Below are 26,809 nucleotides of genomic sequence, written 5' to 3' on the forward strand. Positions count from 1 at the left end.
GTGACCTTGTTGGTGAGACTGCCTGCATTGTTTAATTTTTTTCAAAGTCTTTGAAAATAGTTGGGTATACAATCATATTACTTACGGAGAGGTGTAGAGTGATTGGGAGAGGGGGAGGGCTGATCGGGAGAAGTGCAACGATAAGGAGAGGAAGGGTTGAGATGATCAGAGGTGAGGGGGTTGTGATCAGGGAAGAGAGAGGGGTAACCATGGAGAGAGGGTGATAGGGAGAGGGAGGCTTTACTGTGATTAGGAGAAGATAGTCAAGCAAATGGTCAAGCACAAAGGCAATCAGGAGGAGGAGAAGGTGATTAGAAGAGGGAGATGTCCAAGGACGGGAGAGGAGGTTATACAACTGGGAGAGGGAGGAATAGTTATTAAGGGAGGGAGGATTGCGGTTCTTACTCATCCAACAACATCCAGTGAATTCCTCTCCCATTTTCCACTTATTCCCAAAGCAGGGTGTGATTCTGACAGGCTGCCCTAATTGCTGGTGAGACACAAGAGTCTTTTTCATTTGGTCAGCAGAGAATACTTAGCTCCTCCCTCACTGGAACCTACAACAAAATCCTGCCCTTTCTCTTTATCAATCCTGACTATTCTGATAAGTATTTTCAGTTTGTATTTTTTTGCATGTGTTCAAATTGGCCCTTCATTCTGTTTAGGGTAGGAAATCAAAGCCTCCCACTCTATTTAATTCATTTATCTTGCCTTTGATATTATAGTTAGCAGCAAACTTATAACGTTCACCTCTAATGTAGGAGTTGCAAAATGCTGAAGGGGAAGACGTGGCCTTGCAAGGTCAGACTGAGTACGCCTTTCTCCTCCAGAGGAAAAGAAAAAGAAAATAAAACAAACATACTGAGCTAAAATCACATATGGACAACTAATGCAAACAAGGAAATCAAACCTGAAGTTGTAGAATTCAATATTGAGTCCAGAAGGCGACAATGTACCCAGGTGGAAGATGAGGTGCTCATCTGCATTTCAGGACTCCTCACCCTCAGCCCGTATCTCCTCCATTTCCTTTATTCATTCTACCAAAGTGCATGACCATACACTTCGCTACGTGTATTCCATCTGCCACTTCTTTGCCCATTCTCCCAACCTGTCCAAGTCCTTCTGCAGGATTCCCTAAAGGTTAACTTGCAGGTTGAGTCGGTAGTAAGGAAGGCAAATGCAATGTTAACATTCATTTCGAGAGGACTAGAATATAATAGCAAGGATGTAATGCTGAGGCTTTATAAGGTGTTGGTCAGATCACATTTGGAGTATTGTGAGCAGTTTTGGGTCCCATATCTAAGGAAGGATGTGCTGTCATTAGAGAGGGTCCAGAAGAGGTTTACAAGAATGATCCCGAGAATGAAAGGGTTAACAAGTGAGCATTTGATGGCTCTGGGCCTGTACTCACTGGAGTTTGGAAGAATAAGGGGAATCTCATTGAAACCTACCAAATATTGAAAGGCCTGGATAGAGTGGATGTGGAGAGGATGTTTCCAGTAGTGGGAGAGTCTAAGACCAGAGGGCACAGCCTCAGAATAGAAGGACACCTCTTTAGAACAGAGAGAAGGAGGAATTTCTTTAGTCAGAGTGCAGTGAATCTGTGGAATTCATCGTCACAGACGGCTGTGGAGGCCAGGTCATTGGGTATATTTGGAGCGGAGGTTGATGGTTTCTTGATTAGTAAGGGTGTCAAAGGTTATGGGGAGAAGGCAGGAGAATGGGGTTGAAAGGGAAAAATAAATCAGCCATGGTGAAGCAGATTCGATGGGCCAAATGGCCTAATTCTGCTCTTATGTCTTATGGTCTTATGACATGATCAAATACATCAAAAATGACCTCACCTTGTTTATATGTACTGTGCTGCTTCCTCATTTCAGAGAGACCGAATAGTGAAACTACTTTAAACAGTATTTACACATTTAATTGATTTGCTGTTTTTGAATTCTCTCTGATCTTCTCAACTATATCAATATTGTTTTTGTTGATCTCAGGCAGTCAACAGATATAACAGCCATCTGTGATCACTAAAGATGTCATTGTGTGACTCTTCTTGGTCATGTTTCTGTATTGAATCCTCTTCAACTATTGTGGATATACTAACCAAAGAGACGTATTCAGATTCATAATCTTCACTGCAACTCTCACCTACTCTTGGACATGTAGTTCTGGTTACCATACAATAGGAGAAATGTGATAGCACTGGACAGAGTCCAGAGGAGATTCACCAGAATGTTGCCTGGGATGGAGCATTTCAATTATGAGGAGAGACTGGAAAGCCTGGAGCAAAAGAGGTTAAGAGAGAACATGATTAAGGTATATATTATTATAAGGGGTATAGACAAGAAAGATTCCTCATATCAGAGGTAGATAAAACTGGAGGACATAGGTTTAGGGTAAGAGGTAAAAGATTTAGAGGGGATCTGAGGGTGACTGTTTTCACCCAGAGAGAGGTGAGTACCTGGAATGCACTGCCTGAGAGAGCTGTGGATGCAGAGCTGCCGACAGCATTTAAGAAATGTCAAGCAAGCGCTTGAATCATCTAAGCATAGAAGACTATGGGCCAATTGCTGGAAAATGGAATGAATACAGATGGATGCCCATGGGTTGGCATGGACTTAGTGGGCCAAATGGTCTGCTTCCATTCTATATGACTCTCATGAGATAGCTCTTGGAACCGTATGCCTCCAGAATATCTCTAATATTCCATTTACTCTTCTCTGATCAGTCTGGAGGTCTCAATCCACAAACCTTTTCATTAAGTTTGGACTTCTTTCCTTAGTGCCCTGTGTCCAAATGTTTACTCAGTTTCCACTGTCTTTCTTCCACCTTCCCTTCCAGATTGAACTGTAGATTACCACATCTTCCACGTATCAGCATTTCCATAAGACTTTACTCTTCAGTGAAGAGAGGCATCAATCTGTAGTTCAAAAGAAAATCTGTGATACTTTATAGTTATATTTGATCTGCCTTCCAGGGCTTCTTTGGTGCCTCTTTCACTGTAAGTAGTGATCGCTCAGTGTCTCCATTTGAGGCTGAATTATAAGAAAATGCAAAGCTATGTTTAAAAACATCAAAAAAGAAACTTCAGATGCTGGAAATCTGAAAATGAAAACAGAAAATCCTGGATTCACTCTGCAGGTCTGGCAGCATCTATTGAAAGAGAAACTGAATTGATATTTCAAGTCTGAGAGCCTTCATTATATTATTAAAGCAATGTTTAATCCCATTTCATTTCACAAACTGAAATGACCAAAATTTCAGACCATTATCTGATATAATTTCCTCTGGAAGACCATATGTGGAAAATTGTACCTGGATTTTTCTGTGGCAAGGTTAGGGTGATTCATGAAACCACATGCTTTTATACTTAGGATAGCTGTAGAAAGATGCCCATATCTCTCTCCCCGTGGTCTACATAGGCTCATGAGAATGGTCTTGCGGACAATTTCTGCATCTCATAGGCAGCAATTTGCAGTCTTGGCAAATTACAGTTATTGGTTATTTCCACTAGACCTTTATCTATGACAAGTCATTACACAAAATTACTAGCTGCTGCCTTTATGTTCACATACCCAAATGTTTGGAATCTAGTTCTTTAATTGTGCATTATAGTTCTCTGGCTATATCTACCCAATGATTACGTTTGATGCAACATTACTTTGTCTACAACTCATAGTGACTGTTATGTCTACAACTCATAGTGACTGTTATGTCTACAACTCATAGTGACTGTTATGTCTACAACTCATAGTGACTGTTATGGAAGTGCTTTATATTCTCATCAAAAAACATGTTTGAATTAGTTCAGCTACTTAAAGTGTACTCATTATTTAATGCTGGTTCCTTTTGCAACAATTTTGGTATCACCAATATTGGTAGCAGAAAATTATCCTCCACCATTAGCACTGCTTTGATGTTTTTTGTAAGGCAATCTAAATAGGAAAGGATGGCCAATTGTTACATTCCTATGGCTGCCATTGTAAGAATTGCAGACTTGGGTCTCAGAATGGCCAACAAGGGTTTGTGGTTGGTGACCAACATGAATGGTCTACTTAACAAGAGGATGATGGAAACTTATGATCCTAACTGTGATTGCCAGTGCCTCTTTCTCTACCTGGCCTGAGTACTTGTCCATTTTGTTAATGTGCATGTTAAAAACGTCTTGGCCTCTCCTGACTACTGTCCACAGTGTGGCTTATCCTTGTTCTAATTTCATAATTGGAAGCATCACATACCAGTTTCAGGAGATGAGTGATGTCATAACACATTAGGAGCTGCTTGGTGCTGAGACTTTTGTTGCAGGGTTTGTACTTCTTCTGTTCCTCCTTTCTCCACCACCGTGCTTAATCTTTCTACATCAGTTGATGCTGCAGTGTCAGTAACATTGTGAGAGCAGGAAAAATATTCATAATACCCCCTGAATGCTCTTCAGGTATTTGAAAATTTTCCTTCTCTGTGATAGTTGTCATCAAAGCATCTTGGTTGCACAGATCATGTTGAATTCCTTTTAACATCTTGTCCATGGTGTTCTGAAATATTTAGAATGATGAGTTTATGCTATTAGGCATATTGGTATATACCTATGTCCCTTTATGGGCTTTGATGATTAAGATGTGTTGGCTCTCTTAGAGCACATATGCATGGGGCAGGTCTGATTTGGTAAAGACTATGTCCAACCAATCCAACATACAGATCCTGTGCGGTGGACGAAAGTATTATTCATCATTCACTGCTTGGTTTAGGATAACTTTGTAATCTCTGCAAAGCAAGTTTTATCTGCTATGGGCATTATAATCATGGATGTTGCCCACTCACTGAGTCACTTTGATCAGTACAACTGTTCCTCCATTTGAACCTTTCGCACTTTCGCTAGGGGTCCAAGCTTGGTACTTGTCAGTGCTATTCATTCTATATAAGATCAGAAAGTTTCCCATTTTTGGTTGGGGAGCCCCTATCTTGCACTTTTCTTACGTTAAGTTGCAGGTCTTAACACAAACTTATACACTAGTCTTTAATTTTCCCGTGGTTAAGCTCAGATTTAAGTCCTATCACTTTCCATCCACACTTTCACATTGCTGGTGACTCACCCGTCACTTGATGCAGTCATTTGATCCCATCAAAGATCTTGCAATTTCAGGCAGCTTCAATTCTTTTTTTGATATATGTTCATGTGTACTCCTATAAATTTTTAGTTTCTGAACTTTCAGAGGAGAGTAGGGATTATTATGTGGGAAAGATGGAGAACTCTAAAAGCTGCATAGGCTTATTTAAAGTTCTTGGACAGCTGGTGCGCACAGTGCTGCACACATGATCAAATATGTCACAGATAACTTCACAGTACTTACAAATACTTTACAGGAAAACTCAGAAAATATACATGTTCTCTTTAGAATAGATCATTATAAATCCATGAGCTAAATTAATGAGAAAGATCATAAATGTACACAAATGTACACAAGGATTTCTGAACTGGTAAATTGGTTTATTATTGTAACATGTACCAAGGTACAATGAAAAACTTGTCTTGCATACCGTTCATACAGATCAATTCATTACATAGTCCATTGAGGTAGTACAAGGTAAAATAATAACAATGCAGAATAAAGTGTTACAGAGAAAATGCAGTGCATGTTGACAGTAAGGTGCAATGTCATAACGAGGTAGATTATGAGGTCAAGAGTCCACTTTATCATACAAGGGAACCATTCAATAGTCTTATAACAGCAGGATAGAAGCTGTCCTTGAGCCTGGTGGTATGTACTTTCAGGCTTTTGTATCTTCTGCCCGATGGGAGAGGGGAGAGGAGAGAATGTCCAGTGTGGGTGGGGTCTCTAATTATGCTGGAAGCTTTACTGAGGCAGCAAGAAGTATATACAGAGTCCGTGGAGGGGAGGCTGGTTTCTGTGATATGTTGAGCTGTGTCCACAGCTCTCTGCAGTTTTTTGTGGTCCTAGGCAAAGCAGTTGCCATACTGAGCCATAATGTATCCAGATAGGATGTTTTCTATGGTGCATCTAGAAAAATTGGTGAGGGTCAAAGGGGACATGCCAAATTTCTTTAGCCTCCTGAGGAAGTAGAGGCGCCGGTGAGTTTCCTTGGTCGTGGCGTCAACGTGGTTGGACCAGGACAGGCTATTGGTGATGTTCACTCATAGGATCTTGAACTCTTAATCCTCTCGACCTCAGTGCCATCGATGTGGACAGGTGCATGTACACCACCCCCCTTCCTGAAATCAATGAACAGTTCTTTTGTTTGGTTGACATTGTTGTTGTCGTGACACCATGTCACTAGGCTCTCTATCTCCTTCCTGAACTCTGCTATTTCAGATATGGCCAATTACAGTGGTATCATCTGCAAACTTATAGATGGAGTTCAAGCAGAAAAACACTATGATGCTGGAGGAACTCAGTAGGCCAGGCAGCATCCATGAAGAAAAGCACAGATGCTGTCTGGCCTGCTGTTCCTTCAGCATCGTAGTGTTTTTCATCTAGATTCCAGCATCTGCAGTCCTTTGCTTCTCAAGTTAGAGCAGAATCTGGCCACGCAGTCGTGAGTGTATGGGGAGTAGAGTAGGGGGCTGAAGATGCAGACTTGTGGGGCACCAGTGTTGAGAATAATCGTGGTGGAGGTGTTGCTGCCTATCCTCACTGATTGCGGTTTGTTGGTCAGGAAGTCAAGATCCAATTACAGAGGAAGGTGTTGAATGCCAGGGTCTCAGAGTTTGGAGATGAGTTTGCTTGGAATTATATTAACAATAGTCTAACATAGGTGTCTTTCCTGTCCAGATGCTCCAGAGATGAGAGTAGGGCCAGGGAGATAGCGTCCGCTGAAGAATTTTTTCGGCGGTAGGCGAATTACAGTGGGTCGAGGTTGTCTGGGAGGCTGGAGTTAATGCGTGTCGCGACCAGCCTCTCGAAGCACCGGACGATAGTCATTCATGTACATTTATGATCTTTCTCAGTCATTTAGCCTAGTCATAAAATGATAACATTGATTCACAATGTAGTTTATTTGAGTTATCAAATTCAATTCAGTTTACCCATTTTATTGCTCTGATGGGCTTTATTTGTTAATATGTGGAGAGTGAATTAAATAAAAACATGCCCTTTTTTGACCAGTTGTCATGTTGCTTGCATCATTTTCTGGCATTATTGCTTTTCCAGGTGTTAACACTCATGAAGCTGGTTGACCTGCCTCATGAACTGTGAGCGAGATCTTTCCAAATGTTCAAAAAATTTATTCATTCAAATGCCATTCATGTAGACCAGGAAACTTGCAATTTAAATCCCAGCTTAATTTAACTTAGTTGATTTTGGCTGAACATCAGCTGAAGTGTGATAGTGGACATTAAAATGTAGCCAGAGCTATTTCTTTAAAGAAAACTTTAAAACTTTAAAAAAACTTTCTTTATACAGCACTGTAACAAGCCCTTCCAGCCCAATGAGCCCATACCACCCAATTATAAGATAAGATATCTTTATTAGTCACATGTACATCGAAACACACACAGAAATACATCTTTAGTGTAGAGTGTTCTGGGGGCAGCCCACAAGTGTCGCCATGCATCCGGCACCAACATAGTATCCCCACAACTTCCTAACCCATACAAGAAACCGGAGCACCCAGAGGAAACCCACACAGACATGGGGAGAACTTACAAACTCCTTACAGATGGTGGCTGGAATTGAACCTGGGTTGCTGGCATTGTAGTAGTGTTACGTTAACCGCTAATTACACCCATGTTAACCCACTAACCCATACGTCTTTGGAACGTGGGAGGAAACCAGAGCACCCACGCAGACATGGGGAGAATGTACAAACTCCTTACAGACAGCGGCGGGAATTGAACCCCAGTCGCTGGCGTAATAGCATTACGCTAACCGATACACTACCGTGCTGCCCCTTGATTTCCCTTGATTGCTGCTCACCAACCTCGGCAAGGCTGAGTGAGCCTAGCATTGATAAGCCCCCATGATCAAACAACTTAAGACACTGCAGTGAATGGCAAGAATATGAAGGATGGGAACATTGGTTGCCCTGTGCATATATAAAGCAACCTGCTGCTACACTTATGTTTGTCTCAAAATGGAACGTGTATCATGCCTGTCTCAAGCAGGCTGAAAGGTGATTGTTTACACATGTAAGTTTTAAGTACAACACCATGTGAAATGTTCAGGTATAAATGAAAGGAGCAGATGAATGGCTAAAGCAGCAGTCCTTAAAGGGACTGCCAGTGACTGTAACAACAAAAGGCCAGTAATATATAGGGTAGGAGTGGGGCTGGAGGCTTGTGTCTGCTTCAGCCCCACAAAAAACCTGGCCTCGTATCTGTACACCAACCTTTCCTTTTAATGTATCCTTCTGGATTTTCAGCCCCCTTACATCTCCCCTGCAACCCACCTCCCTCCAACGCCGTAACAGCAGGTGAAGTTGCTGCTGGTCTCACAGACTTCTTACTGGAATTATGCTGTACGGTCTTCCATCGCTGAACGGAAGGTAAAAATTGCTGTTTATATTTTAAAGCATTATTCCTTTGAGAAATGAATAAGAACTTCTCTGAGAGACTACATATAGTAAATTGAACAAGGGGAGAACTTACTGCATATCCTCAATTGTTAAGGAATGCAAGCAGTGAAGGTTTTCTTTCTCAAGCCTTCCATTATCAGGTTTGTAGCTAAACGTAATTATGCCTCCCTTCTGTTATCAATTGTTATTGCAAACTTTTCTTTTATAATGTGGTAAGAACAGCTCAGCTGAGCAATACGGTTATGATTCTGGTATGAAGAGCTTTTCTTTGGGTAGCTTTGGGATACTGCAGGCAATCAGAAGGGGCAGTGACGCACTGACCTTATAAAATCTGAGCCAATAGAGAGTGACTAAATATTCTGCAGTCAGTGAACACTCTACTCCCATGGTAAGCCTTTGTCAGAATTGCAGTGCACAATGATATCTTGAGTTCTTGCCCATGCAAAATAATAAATTTAAATTTTTAATTCAGTTTTGTACAGTAAATTGCTTGCAAAATTGCTTTCAAACTCAATTTTGCTAAATAGTTTCTGTACAAAATGAATTAAGAGCTGCATTTGAAGTATTTGTACTAATTTTGAAGCATCATTTAGAAAGATTACTTACATGTTAAGATCACCTTCATTCAATTCCCATCTGGGAAATACAAACTACTTTGCCAGTGTCTTGCAGAACGAAATCCCAGGAAGTAGGTCTTGCTCAGGCTATTATAATGCAGATTTCACAATTATAAACTAATAGAATATGAATAATGGAAATGTTCTTTAAAAAGGTTAAACCTTCTATTTAAAATGCAGTAATAAAACAGTTCTGTGTTTCAACTTCATACTTTCTGGGGCCATGAAGCCATCAAGAAAATTAAGGATGCTTCCACTAACACCTCCCTTGGGCAGGGTTTGAGAAAAGGTTTGTAATCTAATTGTCAATGCTCATGTGTTTAGGTTGCAGCACTTGATTTCATCACTGTTTTGCCATTATTTCTATTGCCACTATTCATCTGATAATGTGCTCTTAATCCACTTAGTTTTCAGATATACTTTGTCCTACCTGCTGCATTGAAATCAGAACTCCTCCTTCTCTCTCCTACTCACTCGCTGAAGCCATCATCAACCCTCAACCACCATCCACCCCTCAATGGCCCCCACCCCAGAATTGAACATCCTGGATCTCCTGACCTTACTGAGTCTTAATTTCTGCATATGCCCTTGGAACTTCATGAAACCCAAGCTTATTGCCACCTAATCACTCATAATTTACCTCAACTTCCCTACTGCTTCCAAATTCCAACCACACTTACAGATTTTTATCCTGCACATAGGCATCTCAGTAGGAAAAACGACAGTTCATTGCTCCAACTATCCAATGTAACACTAAATTGTCTATCCATTGAATATTGAGCCATCTGTCTCCAAATCACTTTTCAGGCATTGGTGTACAATCTCTGGTGATCGCTTTATTTCTGCCTGAACATTCAAAATCACAGAATGTGTCAGAAAACACATTCAGTGTCAGGTTACAGTCTCCCAAAATGACACACCTGACTACCGTGGAAAGTGGCAACTTGAGAGGTGGGAACACAAATGGCAAGCGGTGACTCCTGGGAGCCCAAAGGGATCTTCTTTTTGCATGGTGTTGACAGGTATTGGAGGTGGTGGAGGACAGTGTACTTCCCAATGCTGAATGTATGTTCAGACGTACAAGCTTAAAGAGGAAGCATTGTGCTATAAAATGCCAGTGCTGCTGTTAAATCAGTGTTGCACTTGGATTGACATCAAGACCAGTGTATTTCTGGCAGTAATTCACTGTGCCTATAGTATGCCCTCACAACTGTGGCATGCTATGCAACTTATCACACAAAGGTGTACATTCACATAATGCCTAAAAAAAAAGGACAGTGAAGAATGCAGTTTTGCACTATATATCTCAACCTTTCCATGAAGTACCTGGTCAGATGACTTAGCTAATATAAGTATGCTGCATCTACATTCTTTTCCTTGTTTACTTTTTTTTGTTACTTTATCAAATAACTTTGTTAAATTGTTCTGATGATAACTGTCTTTTGTAAATGTAAGTTGACGCTTTTCAGTTAGGTTATGTTTCCCTAAGTGCTCCATTTATTCTGAATAATTGATAGCAAAATTGTATTTGCTACTAACTGACTGATCTGTAGTTATTAAACAAGGACACTTACTTTCTTTCTCAAGCCTTTTCTTTTGTAGTAAATCCCTTAATACCTGCAATAGTGTGGTGCTGCTAGTTCATCCTTGACAATATATCATTTAGTTTAAACAGTTCAAGCACACCATCCATGAACTAGAGCTAAATCAGTAAACTTGGAGCTGGATTTCATACCAGCTGTGGCTCAGTTTGAGTACATTGTATACAATCTATACATTGAGTACATTCTATACAAAGTACATTGCAAAATATTCATGCACATCCATCCCAACTTCTGTTGTAGTTTGTCCATGCTTCTCCAATACAGGCATTTAATTTTTTGTCATAGAAACCATCAGCTAGCAACAGACTCGGTAACATAGGTAGCAACTTTCAATTCTAAAACAGAAGAGCATAGGTTTAAGATGACAGGGAGGAGGTTTAGAGGAGATCAGAGGGGAAAGTTTTTCACACACGGAGTGGTTGATATCTGGAGTACACTGCCGGAGAAGGTGATGGAGGCAGATACAATCAGTACATTTAAGAGACATCTAGACAGGCATTTGAAAAGCCATGGTATAGAAGGCTAGTGCAGCCATATGTGATTAGTGTATATAAGTATGATAGTCGGCATGAACAGTGGGCCGAAGGGCCTGCTTCTGTGCTGTATGACTCTTATACGTAATATAGGTTGGTAAAACTTTAGGAATTGCATTGCTTTATATGATGTTGCAACATTGGTGCAGAACTTGTCAAAGAGTCTATCTGTTTCTCTGGAGAATGTTGTCCTGTACAGTGAGTTTTTCTATCACTTAAATAAACAACAGGGGTACTTTATTGAAATATCAACTATTTTCCAGTATCTTAGAAAGAGTGGAACTGTGACATGGTGTTGGAAGTGCTGGTTGATGCAACTCTGAAATTAGATGCTGTGCCTGAATGAGAACAACAAATGTTGAGCGTGATTCATCCCAACTGAGATAACATGAGGGCATGGCACCCAAATTGCTAGAACTCCAGGGAAACTAATTTGTCCAAAGTAGGGAAACAATGCAAGGAAGAGTATTTTGAAATGATTTGGCAGATTGACCAGAACAGCAAAAGAAAATGCACTATTGTAACTCACCGTTGACAAGGGGAGAGAATTGTACCATGTTATAAAGTCCTCAAATGAGGCACTGCTGAATGTACATTGCAAACGGCCTGGAAATGAAACAGTTCGCCATTAACAAGCAGGGGAAGAGAGAATCCTTTGATACTTACTTAATGGAGCTAAGATTGTTAGCAAATATTTCAGTTCTGCAGATTTTAAACCCTACACATTAATGTTTGAGTTATTTTTAATTTTTCCTTATGGCACAGAAGGAGACCATTTGGCCCACCAAGTCTTTTCCAGCAGTCAGAGCAGTGCCATCAGTCTTATTCCTCCATTTATTTCCCTGTAATCTCACCCATGTCCATTAACTCCCCCAACCCCTGGTTCTCTCACGACCCACCTACACTAAGGGGTAACTTACAATAGCCAATTTACCTAATGACTGAAGCAGCTGATAAACCCATACAATCACAAGAGAAGGTGCAAACTCTACACAGACAGCATTAGGTTAAAATCAAACCCAGGTACCTGGAGCTGTGTGGTAGCTGTACTACCTGCAATGTCACTCTGCAACTGGATTTGTGGAATCCAAGTGCCCATCGTGAGCTCCTATGCGAGACAAAATCAACTTCAGAAAAGTGCATGCAGCACTAAAAGTCCCAGAGCTATTCAAGATCAGGGTTGAAACACTGGATGGGTAACAGGAGGAAGGAAGTGCAGTGAAGTATAAGACAAAAGGCATAAAATCGTAAGTACAGCCAAGGTTGTTTAGCTATTATAAGAATTATGTGGCTGAAAAAGAAATGCCCTACTTATGGGAAATAGTGTCTATGATGTGGATTGGAAAATAATTTCCACAAACAGAACATGATGAAGGGGACATTGAGAGTCCATGGAGTGGATGTGATGAGCCATGAAGAAGCAGAGACAGGGCCAGTTACAATGCATCAGTTAACAGAAGATATTCACTGTAAAATAAGGTCAATTCTGTGGATGGAATATACATTAAATGTATCTATGTTAAGATACTGATGCAAGGACAACCAGTCACACTTAAACTGACTCAGGAGCAATGTGTAATGTCTTCCTGAAACAAGCCACCTACCTTGAGATGGTGAAATTGAAATCAATGAGTCATGCGCTGTTGACATACAGTAAGTCTGTACTGAAGCTGGGCTGCTACATGCACTCAGGTATGTCCAAGCGATTCCCAAAAAGGAGCTTAAAGCCAAGTTGGAAAGTCTGAGAAATGCAAAGAAAATAGCCTTAGTGGACAGGCATATCTAGTGGGTGTGTGGAGAACTCAAGTGGCAAGCTGAGAATGTGCCTGAACCCAAGACACGGTAATGGAGCTCTGAAGAGGAGTCCTACCTGATGGAGATGATGGAAATATTTTATTAGACCTGAATGCTGCACAAACCTTCAGTGTGTTGGATACAGAGGGCAGTTCTGGCACGTAAAACTTAATGAGGAGAGCTTGTGTTTAACCTGCTTCAACACACTGTTCAGTAGGTTTCATTGGTGAAGAATGCCATTTAGAATCAATGCAGAACTAGAGAAGTTTCTGAAAAGATTGAATGTTGCTTGAAGATCTCAATGGGGTAAGACAATTTTATGTAACTTTTCAGTCATTAGAGAAGGAGAAATAAAGAAAGAATAGGTAGACCATGATTGAAGGCTGACAGCCCCAGTGAGCAGATGCAGGAGGGAGCAGCTGAAATTGAACGAGCAGAAGCTGAAGTTCACAATGAAGGACATCTCTTTCATGAGACACGTAATCACCAGAGGTGATCAGAATGAAACCAGATCAAGCAAAAGACAAGGCAGTGAGTGAGAAGTTGAACCCAACAGATATTGAAGGTATGACACTTTCTGGAAAGATTGGACAGGCTGGGACTATCTTCCTGGGCAAAGGAGGCTGAGGGTTGACCTTATAGAGGTTTATAAAATCATGAGGAGCACAGGTTAGGTGGATTGTCACAGTCCTTTTCCAAGGGTAGGAGATCTAAAATTAGAGGGCATAGGTTAAAGGTGAGAGAGGAAAGATTTAAAGAGGATCTGAGGGGCAAGTTTTTACCAGAGGGTGGTGGCTATATGGACCAAGCTGCCAGAGGAAGTGGCAGAGGTGGGTACAATGACAATGTTTAAAGGGCATTTGGACAGGTTCTTAAATAGGAAAGGTTTAGAGATATATTGCCTCACGCAGGCAAATAGGACTAGCTCAGGAAGGCAACTAGGTCAGCCTGGACGAGTTGGGTGAAGGGCCTGTTTCCATGCTGTACAACTCTATGTCTCTCCTATGACACTAATATTCCAAGCGTAGCCTAATCAATGTCTTATACAGCTTCAACATGATGTCCCATCTCTTAAACTTAATACGTCTGCCTCTGAAGTCAAGCACTTTAACTGCTTTCTACACTACCCTATCCACCTATGTTGCCATTTTCAGGGAGCTATGAAGTTGCACCCCAAGGTCCCTCTATTCATTAACACTTATAGGGTCCCTTCCATTTTCTGTATATGTGCAGCCAGTACTAGGCAACCCAAAATGCATTACCACACGCTAGTCTAGATTAAATTCCAACTGCCACTGCTTCACCCAACTTTCCAGCTGACTTATGGCCCTCTGTATCCTTTAGCAACCATCCTCACTGTCTACAATTCCACTAATCTTTGTATTGTCAAAAAACTTACTTATAAGACCACAGTCATTCTTATCCTAGTCACTTATATATATACGACAGACAACAAAGTTCCCAGCACCAATCCCTGGGGTATTCCACTGGCTACAGAGATCCAGTCAGGCAAACAACCCTCCACCACAATCCTCTGCCTTCTATCACCAAGACAGTTTTGGATCTAGTTTGCCAAAATACCTTGGACCCTATGTGCCCAGAATTTCTGGACCAGACTGCTGTGTGGCACTTTATCAAAAGCCTTGCTGAAGTCCATGGCTTGCCTGAAAGGAGTAGATGTGGAGATGTGGGATGATGCACCAATAACCCTGCAGAGCAAGAACACCATAGCTTGACAGCAGGCCTTGGGAGAACTACAACCAGTTAGAACTATCCCTGGAAGGACATACCTCATCATCTGGAAGATTTTGTGCTAAAACAAAGTACACAGAGACAGGGCAGTTATTCTAGGTGTGATTTTTTAAAATATATTTTTTCATTATTAAAAGAGCAATGCAACATATGTAGCATCTGCAATATGGACTACTGCCACTTGAAGAATTATATTGTGTAATGTCTTTAAGTTATAAAATTATTTTGCGTGGCATATGCCAGAGAGCTTGTCTTTCTCTAGAGATAGTCACAGTGAGAGGTAACACACCCCTTCACTATCAACTTTTCTTTAACTTATTTACCTATTCTGATTTTTGTTTGATAACTGACTACTTTCAAGTACCTTGGAGCGGTAATGTGACAGTCACAGAGTGAGTTTGGAATCAGGATGGATGCAACTTTGGAACACAATAAAATAAACACCATGAGCAATGTAGTTAATTCTGAGGGACTTCTCATTAACTGGGCATCCAGTAGAGTAGCTAGGGAAATTCTATAAATGAGGTCACTGGTTGCAACGTCATGGTAGAAGACCAGGCGACTCACTGTGGAAATGCAGGGTGCAGGTATTTTGCTTTAACAGAAGAGGCTCTGTGTTATTTATACACAAGATGGGACATGGGGTTTATACAAATACTAATAAGATTGAATTGCACATTGACATCCAAGGCTCTTGTTAATCCACAAACTGCTTACTGCAGATCCATGAAGCTTGCAAACACAGATGTGGAATTATAATTGGAATGCTTCATCCGCCAATGTTAGCTTCTTATATAATCAAAATTCATCTGTTTTCTTGCTGGATTTTACTCTCCATTATTTTAAGCATAATTGAACCACTTTGATTAAAAACAAAGCCTTTGTGATTATATAGGAATTGTGCCAAATATAGCACATATCTCATCCTAGCCATTAAATTCCCCTCAGACACAACTTCAATTGAACTTAACAATATCAACAATGTGTTGCATGTATAAAGCAGTCCTTAAGGAGTTCAGTAAACAGAACACACAGATTGTCAAATGTCTATTGAATTCCATTTACTTTGTGAAAAATTATAGGGCTCCAATTGCACTTTCTCTTTGGATTTTATGAAAGAAATTTCACACCTTATCCAAAGGGTATTTGTATATCATTGTGAAACTTAATGTCTAAGGTACGCAATGAAGAGTTCCAATCAAGTGCATTTCATTTTAAACTCCCATTGGGTAAATCTTCCTTTGTTTTTGACACTGAGGACAATGCAATGTGCACAGACTGCTCACTCTGTGTTCTTGGTTTGCTATAACATTTAAGGCCACAGTCACTCATGAGGAAACTTGAATTTTCATTGAAGACATTGCTCTGATCATACTCACCAAAGAGTAGGAACTTAAATGTGCATAAGGCCTCACTTAAGTGAATGTTCTAAATCTGTCTCAGATGACTGCAGGGACTCTTGAAAAGTGGCTCAATCCTTCTGAGTTGGCAGTTATTTTGTTTGAACTACAGGAGTTTATTTCCAACTTTTAGGTCTTACTGTGTTTGAAACCACGTAAGAACTATTACAGCTTCTATTCCACTTTGTGGCATGAGTCACATTTGTGTTTCTGTCATGATTTCAGTGTCATGTGCACATCAATTTGTGTCATTTTCATGTACATGCACTTTATGTAACATAAATAGAGAAAATGATACCACCTGTAGGTGACTAACACTTGTAAGTTTGTTGTAAGTTCAGGTCAATGTCCTTTCACCAAAAGGGATTCTGAAGTATTACTATCATTTGTATTTGTATTTACGTACTTTTAAATTGTGGCAATCAGTGCCAAGCCAAAAGAGCTTTGAACATTTACCACAGCTTATCAAAAGGTCCTTATGAAATATCACTTCCATCACTTTCTGTTTTTATTTCAGAATCCCAGTATCTACAGTTCTTTTTTTTCATTTTCAAGCCCTGAAATATTAACAACAAAATGCTGGAGGAACTCAGCAGGTCAGGCAGCATCCGTGGAGAAAAGCAGATGGTCAATGTTTCGCGTCAGGACCCTTCTTTCAGGATTGAAGATAGGAAAAGGGGAAGCCCAATATATAGGGGGGAAGACAGAGCAGTGATAGGTGGACGAAAGAGGGGAGGTGGGGTGGGCACAAGGTGGTGATAGGTAGATGCAGCTAAGAGATTGTGATGGACAGAAGTGGGGGAGGAGCAGATCCACCAGGGGATGGGTCAAAGGTATGGAGACGGGTGGCATGGGGGAGGGGAGGAGAGGAAAAGGAGAGAGAGAGAAAAAAATGGCGAGGAGAAACAAGAGAGAAAGGCTACGAAAGGGAAGAAAAGAAGAGGTAAGGGGGGGGTGGTGGGGGGAGTCGGTTTACTTAAAGTGGGAGAATTCGATGTTCATCCCATTAGGCTGTCAGGTCCCAAGACGAAAAATGAGGTGTTGTTCCTCCAGCTTACATTTGGATTTCTCTCGGCAATGGAGGAGGCTGAGGACTGACATATCAGTGATGGAGTGGGAGGGGGAGTCAAAGTGACTGGCAACAGGGAGATGCAGATCAAGGTTACGGATGGAATGTAGGTGTTCTATGAAATGGTCACCTAGTCTGCATTTGGTTTTGCCAATGTAGTGGAGGCCACACTTGGAGCACTGAATGCAGTAGATAATATTAGGGAAGCTGAAGGTAAAACTGCCTCACCTGAAAGGACTGTTTGGGTCCCTGGATGAAGGTGATGGAGGTGGTGTAGGGGCAGGTGTTACACCTATGACAGGGGCAGTGGAAAGTCCCCGGGGTGGGAGTGGGGTGGGGGGGGGGGGAGGGAGGAGTGAGCTTGGGACTTGTGGAGAGAGTGGTCCCTGCGAAAGGCAGAAAGGGGTGGGGAGGGGAAGATATGCTTGGTGGTGGGGTCCAATTGGAGATAGAGCAAATGGCGGAGAATGATGTATTGGATACTTGGGCTGGTGGGATGAAATGTTGAAATGTGAGGACAAGGGCGTCCCTATCCCTGTTGGGTCTGGGAGGGTTGGGGGTGAGAACGGAGTTGCAGGAAATGGCGGAGATGCGGGTGCGAGCTCTCTCCACCACAGTCGGGGGGAATCCAAGGTTAGTAAAGAAGTTGGATATCTCTGATGTCCTGGAGTGGAAAGCCTCATCATGGGAGCAGATGTGGTGGAGGTGGAGAAATTGAGAGAAAGTGATAACATCCTTGCAAGAGACAGGGTGAGAGGAGCTGTAATCAAGATTTTGCCGCATCTGCTCCCATGAAGAGGGACCTTTCACAAGGACCACTCTTTCTTCCACTCCCTAGTTCACTCTTCCTTCCCCACCCATCCTGCTCCCACACCAGGGATTTTCCACTGCCCCCGCCACAGGTGTAACACCTGCCCCTACACCACCTCCATCACCTCCATCCAGGGACCCAAACAGTCCTTTCAGGTGAGGCAGGGTTTTACCAGGGGGAGGACCTTCCAGCTGAATGGAATGAACATCGATTTCTCCCACTTTAAGTAAATCAGCATCCCCCCCCCATCGACTTTGCCTCTGCTTTTCTTCCTTTTCCTAACCTATCTCTCTTTTTTCTCCTTGCCATTTGTTTCTCTCTCCTTTTCCTCTCTTCCCCTCCCCCCATGCCACCTGCCTCCATACCTTTGACCCATCTCCCAGTGAATCTGCTCTCCCCTCCTTCCCCATATCTGTCTATTACTACCTCTTACCTGTATCTACCTTATCACTACCTTGTGCTTACCCCACCTCCCCTCTTTTGTCCACCTATCACTGCTCTGTTTCTCCCCCCTATATGTTGGGCTTCCCCTTTTCCTATTTTCAGTCCTGAAGAAGGGTCCTGACCCAAAACGTTGACCGTCTGCTTTTCTCCACAGATGCTGCCTGGTCTGCTGAATTCCTCCAGCGTCTTGTTTTTTTCACCTCGATTCCAGCATCTGCATTCCTTTGTTTCCCTGAAATATTGACCTAGTTTTTCTTTCCATGAATAATGCCGGACCTGCTGAGTATTCCAGCACAAAATGCAAATGGAGTTTGGAAAATGGAAAGGTGTCAAAAAAATGGAAATGAAGTTTTGAAACTAATGCAATTGCAATGGATCTCAGAGATGAAACAGACCAAGAATAAGCTAGGAGATAATAGAAATGTTCAATGTGTTTTATGAGTAGCGGAAGAGTAAATAGAAACTGTAAGTATTAATAGGCAAGGTGGAAGAATATACAGTATTTCATGTTTCAGAAAAATGTTATGGAAGTCAGGTGCTTAATATGGCTAAAGGGCATGAAGCTTATGGGGAAATCACTGATCAATATGTAATAGATTTGTGAAAACAAGTCCTATCAAAGATGCAAATTCTGTGCATACAATTTCATTAAGGATAGATTTCTGGTCAGTATAATTGAAGATCAAGTGAGAACCAAATTATCCACAGAGAATAATCTAGTTATAGAGTAGACAGTTGGTATTCACACAGCAACCAGGAAATGAGAGGCAATAAACTTTATAAAACTAATTGTCCTATGAATGGGACAGGGAAATAAAATTCAAATCAAACTGGTTATCAGCCTTCCGTGAATTGGAATTTACTACAGGTGAGCTCAAATAGAGAAATAATAAACCTTGCAGCCAGTGGTATTTGGAACCAAAGTGTTCACACACATTCATGTACACGTACAACAGATTTGGTGGTTGAGGCATGAGACATAATGAAATAGTGTTTCATGAAAATTTACAGGTTTGGAGGAGGACATTTGGTCCATCATATCCATGTTAGATGGCAAAGAGTGTGAACCTCACAAAGACTTCTGAGCACATTCTTGAAACAGGTAGTTTGAAAGCATGAAATAACAAAGGTAGGGAGTTCTCTGTAGATGTTGGTTAAAGTTATGCATGATGGAGAGTAGTCAGGGGCATAATCAGCTAAAGGCAGATCACCATTATGAGTGCAATTATTCATGCCAAAACTATGAGAAAGAGTTGGAGGATGTCTCAGATGGGGTACAAGTTTTTTGAAGATTTATTTGACAACATTTAGGAGGATATCTGTAAATTGTAACCCATTCAGGGAATATTAAATGGGGTAGATTGTAACACAGGAAAGACTCCGAAGTTGACAGAGACATTTTAACCCAGGCATTGAAATGCATCCATTTTTGTTGTGCTAACACACAGTACATTATGTCATAATGCCAAATCTGGTATTATCGAAAGGAAATTGCTAAATTTGGGATATCCTGTCTTTGCAGTAGCACTTTTGGAATTGTCAGAATCTTGTGCATTCAAGGGTAGCAGCTTACCAGTGTCATATCTGTCACTTTGATTCTGTGCTATCTGCGGGGGAAGTCAGTACTTTTAATGATCTCCCCCTACAACAGCCAAACAGGCTGCCATGGAGACTGCAATACTACAAGAAATTGCAGAGTATTGTGAACGCAGCACCATCCATCACGCAAACCAGCTTCCCCTCCATTGACTCCATCTACACTTTCTGCTGCCTTGGAAAAGCAGCTAACATAATCAAGGACTCCTCCCACCCCGGACATTCTCTCTTCTCTCCTCTCCCATTGGGCAGAAGATATAAACATGTCCTACCAAACTCAAGGACATCTTTTATCCCACTGTTATCAGACTCTTGAAATGGACCTCTCATACATTAAAAGATGAACTCTTTAAACTCTTGATCTCCCGTTTTACCTCATCGTGGCCCTTGCACTTTATTTGTTTGCCTGCACTGCACTTTCACTGTAAATGCAATACTATATTCTGTATTTTTTTTTAAACTACCTCAATGTAATTATGTATGGCATGATCTGTCTGGATGGCCTGCAAAACAAAAGCTATTCACTGTATCTTGGTACATGTAGCAATAATAAACCAATCCAAAACTGAGATGGAGAATGATATAGGGATGGGGGTTGGGGTGGTGGGGGGTGGTGCATGAGATGGCAGAAAACTGAGAGGGAAGGAGGAAATCATAAATGGGTGAAAAAGAAGGGAAGGGGGATATTGAGGTGGGAAAAGAATTAAATGGCACAGCTTTGGGTCATAGTAGGGAGTTGTCCAACTAGCTAGGTTCTGAAATCAGGCCATTGTTGCAGTGCTTACTAGGACCACAGATTGCAGGCACTGGTGCACAGATGCAGCAATCTTTATCAGTGCTGTTTATCTGCAAAAGGGAAGTGTCTGTAAATCAATGTGTGGGAGTCAGTGCATATAAAAATGATGTCACAGAGCAGAACCTTTTATTCGCATATTGTTCCTGACTTTCTGTGTGATTTATGACTGTGAGTGAAAATTGAAGGTCATGAATCATGTTCTTCTGACTTAATTTCTCTCATTAAATCAGGTGGTTGGTGACCTCATCAGATGTGGGAACTACAACAGGAACTGACACCAAGGTTTGGGTGAATTGCAATAAGAAGTGGCTGCTCCAGTTTCGCGATGGACAGACTTCCATCGGAGGTGGGTCCAAATACTTCTAACCATGTGCAAAATATTCCTTTAAGCATGAAGAAGCAGGCATTTAAAAAGAAAATCTCATTCTAGACACAGGCATGCTTTGAATAGAATTGGTGAAATGCTTGTGTCTAATGCTGCCTTAAAGAAGCTTGTCACAATCAGGCAATGGCAATTTTGGGTGAGCATAAACCAAACTACCGGCAACACAGTCATTTCTTGCTGGGGTCTGGACAGGGTTGCAATTGTAAGGAGGACTGGAAAGGGCTCACAGCACGATTAGCCTTGGCAACTTTCTAGTGCAGTGTCTGAGGAACCCACTAACCCTCCTGTGTTACATCTTAATCTGAAAGAAAGGTGCAGGCTATGTTTCCTCCTTTAGGAAGTTTATTTATTTTCTTTAAGCCTGCTGAAAGCACATGGCTAAGAAGTGCTTTCAGCAGGCTTGAAGAGCCATCCATCAGGCTCTTGGAATCTTTCCGCTAAATCTGGGATCCATGAAGATCCAAGGGTACAGATGGTAGGGGGGAGAGACAGTTATCAGTTAATGAAATAACCAAAGAGAAACATGGCAGAAGCAGAGTAGCTTTTAAACATTAAATGAATAAATACTTAAAAGAGAGTCACAGGGAAAAGTGAGGGGAGTGTCATTAAAAGTCTATTTCCTATGGAGAGCCAACGCAGACAGACTGGTTTGACTAGCATTGTTCTGTGCTTTACACCTCTTGTGATTCTACATGATGTTTCCAAGAGCAGTGTATGCAGGTTTTGCATTTAACGCACAACCACTTTGATAGTGGAAGAGGACAAGGAACAAAAACTTCACCATGACCAATCAACTATCTTCCTTAACAAAGCAAATTTTACTAAGCAAAATGCCCCAAAATGCTTTACACAAACAACATCAAGCAAAATCTGACGCAAATTACATTAGAGAACTAGAGGACTATATATGTTGCTTGTTTACTTGCCTTCATGAAATATTTGTTGTCGATTACCTAGAAAATAGACTCAAATTGCAATGTTGCTTTGCCTCTTCTCTGTGCGATTTGGCCTTTGGTCACAGCATTTTCGAATATCATCGCATAGCAAAATGACTGGATTTATGTCAAGTGTGTCCTAAAAACTTAAATGGGGTGTCTTTGTTGGACAAAGTACACAAACACCCACCTTTAACCCAGCTATTTCTAGTTTTCTATTGAGGAAAAATTAAATGCCAGCAGTACCCCACAAGATGTGGGCCACAAGATTCATGGAAGTGTTACAAGGATGATCTGTGACCTAGGGAATGTTGGGCAATGAAGAGAGACGTGTTGTTTTGATGTTTCTACCTATTGGAAAGTAAGTGGTGAGGGTTCAATTTCATGCATACGTATAGAGGTCTGGAAATGTTATGGATACTTCCTGAGATACCTGCCGTAATTTTACCAGGTGGGGAGATGAGGGTGGGGCTGGATGAGATTGTGAGATTAAATTGGACAAGGCATACACCAAGAAAAGTGACTAGTTTACTACTGTATGGGCTTTGCAAGCAAAGAAATTTTATAATTGGTTTCTAAGAGCATCATCATTTCTGCATTTTCTAAAAAAAAGGTCGATGACAGTTAGTGATGGAGAAAGTGGTATTAATTGTAGGACTGTAGGTAAATAGAGAAATCTGGTTCAGATTACTGTCACTGCTCACTAATTATGCTGTTACAAATACTGTTACCCACTTGGCTGAATCTGCAGTCATCTTTGGAGCAATTCAAGCATTGGGAACATTATGTAAGAATGCCAAGAGGTGTACTCTATAATGTTTCTTGGGGAAGGGCAAGTCCTATTGTTATATTGCAGTGCATGCGTGTGTGGGTTGTGTCATGTCCTGGACTGATAGCCCATGCCTTGTGGTGCTGGGTCAAATACAGATGCCATGGAGAACTACTGCAGAATTGTTCAACTGCATGACATACTGTCTGTATCACATGGCAGCTGCATGTTTGAGGGAATTAATGTCCTGTCAGGTGATATGAGTTCATGTGAGGCACCTACATGGCCATATTCATGCAATCACTTTATAAAGAAACCTGCAATCCAAGCCATCCTTTTGCCTGCTCTGCTTGCTTGTTTCTGAAATGAGGGAATCAAATTGATCTCTTCTTGTGTAGAAGAGTTCACTGACCTTCTTTATTTAGTAACACACTGGGAATTGCAAGAATTTAATCTCCACAAGGAGTCAGACAAGTATAACTAAAGAGTGATGGTCACCTTCACAGCCATGGGCAATGATGTCCTTTCCTCACTTTGAGGTCAGAACTGTGCTGTGGCAGTCCACAGATTTCAGTCACAACTTCTTTTGTGAAGCAACCACATCTTGTACGTTAGCCCTTGCTAAAGCAAAGGCAATGGAATTGGTCCCCAAAAGCTTTCTGCAGATCTCCCCCTCCTCTTCTTTTTGTTTCTCGTTCAGCTGTTCCTGCTCTATGGTATCTCCTGTTATTCTTCCAGTCTCCAGGGCTGTGATGTCTACTTCTGCATCTGCTCTGTTCTTATGTCAATTTGTAACAATATAGGACAAGCTATATGCTGCACTCAAGAGCCATAACTAATTTTAAGATGTTCTGTTTTACTCTCAATGCCTTCATCAACATCAACCATGCCCAACTCCTTCCCCTGCCCTTGTCTGAGACAATTTTAATAGAGTCTGTAAAAGTTCTGCGGATAAAGTACTTTCAGTTATGCTTAAATTTGCAACGTTAATATTATGAAGAAAGGTCAATTGGGATTGATTAACTGGAGACTCACACCAAGACTTATAAAAAGAAGTAGAAATGAAAAGCAATCGGCTGAAAAGCAAAGGGCTGCAGATGCTGGAATCTAGATGAAAAACACCATGGCGCTGGATGAACAGCAGGCCAGGTAGCATCTGTGGAGAAAAGCAGGCGGTCAGCGTTTCGGGTCAGGACCCTTTTCAGGACCGAAGATAGGAAAAGGGGAAGCCCAATATATAGGAGCGAAAAGCAGAGCAGTGATAGGTGGACAAAAGGGGGGAGGCAGGATTGAGTTCTCGCACTTTAAGTAACACCCTCAACCACCCCCCACACCCTTCCCCCAGTCATGCCTCTTCATTTCTTCCCCTTCCTAGCCTATCTCTCTTTTTCCTACCCTTTTATCCTCCTTACCTTTGACCCATCCCACAGTGGATCTGCTCTCCCCCCTCCCCGGCACCCGCCTATCCCTGTCTCTTACCTGCATCTACCTATCGCCATCCTGTGCTCACATCTCCTCCTCTCTTTTGTCCACCTATCATTGCTCTGCTTTTCCCCCCTATATATTGAGCTTCTCCTTTTCCTATCTTCAGTCCTGAAGAAGGGTCCTGACCTGAAACATTGACCACCTGCTTTGCTCCCCGGATGCTGCCTGGCCTGCTGAATTCCTCCAGAATCATAGTGCTTTTTATCTGTTCGTGATTTCAAATTTATTTCTGCAGAATAAACAATAAAATATAAGAGTACAAGATAAAATTTATGACTGTACAAAGCCAACAAGATTTTACATTTGGTCTTTGTGTTTTACTGGGACTCCAACTAGTCCCAGTATTCCTGAGCTAAAGATAAATAAAATGGTTGTGGTTAGACTCCTGTGGGAAAGGAGGGGAATGGTAACATAGTCATTAGGTTACCAGGCAAGTAGTGCAGAGGCCTAAAGTAATGATCTAGACATGACAGTTCAAATCCCATCACAGCAGCTGAATGAATTAAAGCCAGTTAATTAAATAAATATGAATTTTTTAAAAAAATCTGGAATCAGTAATGGCGATAATGAAATGACTGGATTGCCATAAGAACCCATCTGGTTCATTATTGTGCTTTAGAGAATCTAAAAAACAGATCTTGTCTAAATTTTATGTGACTCCTGACATGTAATAACTTGATTTAGTCTTCACTCTGCTTTGGAATTGCTTAGAAAGCCATTTGCTTGTCTGGAAGGTAGTTCACCACAAATGCCTCCAGGCAATTTATAGATGGGCAATACATGCTGCTCTTCCTCAGATTATCCCCCAAATAAATTTAAAAAAGAGTAGTTATTCCATTGCTGAAGTCTGGCAATAATTATTATTGGAATATGTTCTTATATGTGCGCATTATAGGCTTAGTTGAGACTATTTGCTATTGAGCATAACCCAGCCTGAACAAAGGACAGAAAATCAGATGGGAATGTAAAACACAGGACACATTTACATTTTTTTTTGTTTAAGTGGGTGTAATTTTTTTGAGTTCCTGTATCATGACGAGGTCAGTTATAAATGACTAACTGGTATAAATGAGTTACAACAAAATGTGTTTTTTTTACATATTTTGGACTAGATTCGACTCTTTCTTGCCAGTGGCAGCCATTGTTTAGCAATTATTTGGCATAAAAAAGACTATTTGTAACTTCATGAGGAAAATCCACTCCTCTTGTGGAATTAGGCTCTCTTGTCCATGTTCACATCAAGACTATATTGAGGTGCACATCTAAAGGACCCTGTTGAATCACAATCTATTCATCAGTGAGCAGATCACTGGTGGGTAAGTTTTGCTTGATTGCACTGTTGCTAAGAGCTTCCATCACTTTGCTAATGTGTGAGAGTAGGCTGATTTGGTGTTATTTGTTTGTACTGGATTTGGACTGCTTTTTCTAGGAAGGACATAACTGGGCAATTTTCCATATAGTCAAGTAATTGCAGCCGTTTAACTATACTGGACAAACTAGCTGAAGGGGGAGTTATAAAGCATATGAATGGTAGGGTTGAGCAAAGACGGTGGGAATTTGTAGCTCATCATTTTCACGTAGATGAGCTTCAAATCCTAATTTTGAGAGGCCTCTGGTGGGGTCTTTCTGGTGTGCATTTACATGGTGACATACATCTCAATGCAATTTCTGGCAATACTTGAATTTTTTTTTCAGTTGAATTCACAATACACTCCATTTCAGCACACATCATAACCTGAATTACCCTCTCCACAATGATAAAGAGCTGTAAGCTTTTAGGTGAAATGATAGACATACATTTATCAGTTAATTAAACTTCCTAAGACCTGGACCAAGGGACTCTTTATGTCCAAGGGCTTAATTTTACTGTTATTCAACATATGCAGCAAATGACATTCAGTAAATTACAAGAACTGAACCTTTGTCTGTTAATTATTTTCAGGTTTTAACAAATGGCCTGCTTAGGTGCAAATGCTTCTTGGATTGCTGGATCCAGTTTTAGAACAAAAGTGTCATTAATCACAATGCATGGGCAAAAACTGTTGCTAAGACATACTTCCTGGCTCTTACCTTTCCTCTTTTAGCCAAGGAATTACTTTTATTTTGCTTTCAATTTATCACTTGTTTTCATTTACACATTCCACATAATTAATAGCATAACTCTTTTCTTTTTCTTCTGCCTTTGTTGTCTTTAATTGTCAATCCACTACAAATCTTCTTATTCTCAGGCATACACAAAACTTCCATATGGGATGAAGTCATCCCCAAAAACTTCAAGACATTATGGTCA

The 26,809-nt window shown here is 41.1% G+C and overlaps 1 long non-coding RNA gene across 1 annotated transcript in view; it reads left to right on the forward strand.

Annotated features, from left to right (window-relative positions):
- The first annotated feature begins 8,372 nt into the window (after positions 1-8,372).
- LOC127569727 (uncharacterized) overlaps positions 8,373-26,809 on the forward strand; it is a 199,829-nt gene continuing 181,392 nt past the window's right edge. Inside the window, exons 1-2 of the long non-coding RNA XR_007956235.1 lie at positions 8,373-8,499; positions 21,176-21,291. This is a non-coding gene — a long non-coding RNA (uncharacterized LOC127569727). The remainder of the gene's footprint in view (positions 8,500-21,175; positions 21,292-26,809) is intronic.

Source organism: Pristis pectinata, chromosome 4, assembly GCF_009764475.1.
Source record: "Pristis pectinata isolate sPriPec2 chromosome 4, sPriPec2.1.pri, whole genome shotgun sequence".
Taxonomy (NCBI): Eukaryota; Metazoa; Chordata; class Chondrichthyes; order Rhinopristiformes; family Pristidae; genus Pristis; species Pristis pectinata.